General features: G+C 62.6%; 1 non-coding gene across 1 annotated transcript; it reads right to left on the bottom strand.

Moving 5' to 3' along the window:
- Positions 1-1,762: 1,762 nt before the first annotated feature.
- Positions 1,763-1,916, bottom strand: LOC113563314. The gene has a single exon (XR_003407401.1). It is a non-coding gene; the product is annotated as a 5.8S ribosomal RNA (ribosomal RNA).
- Positions 1,917-2,500: the final 584 nt, after the last annotated feature.

Consider the following 2,500-nt stretch of genomic DNA (forward strand, 5'->3'; position numbering starts at 1 on the left):
CTCCTCGCGATGAGGGCGAGACGCCCCGAGTGCGGAGCCGCACGCGACGCGGCCCATCCTCCTCGGTCGGCGGCCAGGGCCGACCTTCACTTTCATTGCGCCTTAGGTATCGCTAGTCCCAATGACTCGCGTACATGCTTAGACTCCTTGTCCGTGTTTCGACGGGTCCTAAGAGTACCCAAAGCAGTAGCCGCCGACCGTAGACTGCGGCGCGGCCGCGAGGGCAAGGCCTGTCGGGGCCAACCCAGCTAACAGGACCAGACCGACGGCGCTGGTCCGTACCTCCGTGCCGTGCGCTCGCTTGCGACGGCTCGACGCGGTGGCGCGGCCTGGTACCGTTTCGCATACCGCCGGCAGCCGGCGACCGGGGTTTGCCGCGTGCCGTTTTACCGGCGACGCGTCAGTCTTACCACCCGGCCGTAGACCGACACCCAGCGGTCGCGACGTCCTACTAGGGAGAAGTGCACGACGACGGACGCCGACATCGGCGCACGTGCCCGCGCTAGCCGAGGTTATCGGCACCGCGGGACATCGCCCACCGACGCGAAGCCAGCGCCGCTGACGATGAATCTCCCGTTCGATCTTTTGCTCTTAGGTTTACCCCTGAACGGTTTCACGTACTCTTGAACTCTCTTCAAAGTTCTTTCAACTTCCCTCACGGTACTTGTTCGCTATCGGTCTCGTGGTCGTATTTAGCCTTAGATGGAGTTTACCACCCACTTAGAGCTGCACTCTCAAGCAACCGACTCTAAGGAGAGATCCTCCCCGCGCGCCTCGGTCGCTACGGGCCTGGCACCCTCTGCGGGTAAGTGGCCCCATTCAAGATGACTTGACGCGAAGCGACGCCACGGGATAAGCGGACCCTCCGAACACCACATTCCCTGCGGCGGAACCGCGGATTCGGTGCTGGCTTTCCTGTCGCTCGCCGCTACTGGAAATCCGTTAGTTCTTTTCCTCCGCTTAGTAATATGCATTCAGCGGTAATCGCCTGCTCTGAGTGTCGTCAGAGTTAATTCGAATTCGACGTGCGGGGCGCGGCACGCGCGTTCAGCGACGCGGCACGCGCGCACCGGCACTCGATATATACGAGTGCAACACGTGTCGCACGGACGCAGCACTACGAGAAACGATTCCAACACGATTTCGAGTATTCGAGTATTCGACTTTGGCGTGTCGGCGGCGCTTCTGGCGGCGAGAGTGGGCGACGATCCCAAACCGCGCGCGCTCGCGCGCGAGCAACGCGACCGTCTTCGACGTGGTCCTCTGCTCGATCGAGATCGAGAAGTACCTCCCTTCTCCTTCGCGCTCTACAGGACGCGTCAGCGTCGTCGGCGCCCTTCGAGAGCGTGTACACCTTCGTGGACTCCGGACACGCGGTCGGCTCGCGCGTGCGCTCGTTCGTGAACGACAAGCGCCGCGACTTCCGTTCCTCCGTGTCTCGCGTGCGTCTGTCTGTCTTAAGACGCACACGTCGTAACCGTGCGTGGTGGCGGGCGGCGGCGGCGGGTTGGCGCGGATTCTCCGTCGCCGTCGCGGCACGCGACACTGCGCAACGTCTTTCACCTCGTCCAACGCACACCCACACCTTTCCACCTCCTTCAACACACTTCTTTCCTCGTATTACTCATTTGAGACGACGCCGGGTAGACCGCGCGCGCGCTGGCGCCTCTGTCCGTAGCTCTCGGCGAAACGTCCAACGATCGCTCGTACGCCGGTCGCGCCGGCGCGACCGCTGGCGCAAGCAGTCTTCGTTTCGCTGAAACGACCCTCAGCCAGGCGTGGTCCGGAATTGTATCCGTGGACCGCAATGTGCGTTCGAAATGTCGATGTTCATGTGTCCTGCAGTTCACAAGTTGACGCGCAATTAGCTGCGTTCTTCATCGACCCACGAGCCAAGTGATCCACCGTTCAGGGTAGTAGTTTGTGTACACACGTTTGTTGCGTGTCTCTCTTACAGATCGTCTCTGAGTGATTGAGCTTTCGAAGGCCCTTCGATCAGCCTGGCCGCGCGTCCGAGCGACGCGCGGGCCGCCGCCCCCGTGGCTACACGGGGACCGCGGCACGTAAAAGTTTGCCGCGCGCGACCGACGCGTACGGGAGATCCGCACGGTCGGTGCACGCGGGTTGGAGTGCGGCCCGTCGCCGCGCGTCCGAGACCCGTCCCGAGATCCGTCGTGCAGCAACGCGGCATTCGCCGCGCGCGCGCGCGCACGACCCTCTCGCACGGCTGTCTCTCTTTGCGCGTTGGCTAAGAGCGCGATCGCTAAGAGCGTCTCTCCTCACCAGGGTCTCGCGCGGTCTCACGAGACCACCGAGTACGCCGTGGTGGAGAGCCGGGGCGGAAGTTTCTTTCAAAAACCATCGGGCGTGTGAGAGCCCTCACGCGGGCGGCGCGTATCGCATTCGAGTGTTCAAAGTAGGCTTTTCGCTTCGTTCGACACGCCGCGGAGCACGCGGACACCCCCTTTCGCTTTCGAGTGTTCAAATTGTACGCCGTAAG

This window comes from Ooceraea biroi, chromosome 13 (genome assembly GCF_003672135.1).
Source record: "Ooceraea biroi isolate clonal line C1 chromosome 13, Obir_v5.4, whole genome shotgun sequence".
Classification (NCBI taxonomy): Eukaryota; Metazoa; Arthropoda; class Insecta; order Hymenoptera; family Formicidae; genus Ooceraea; species Ooceraea biroi.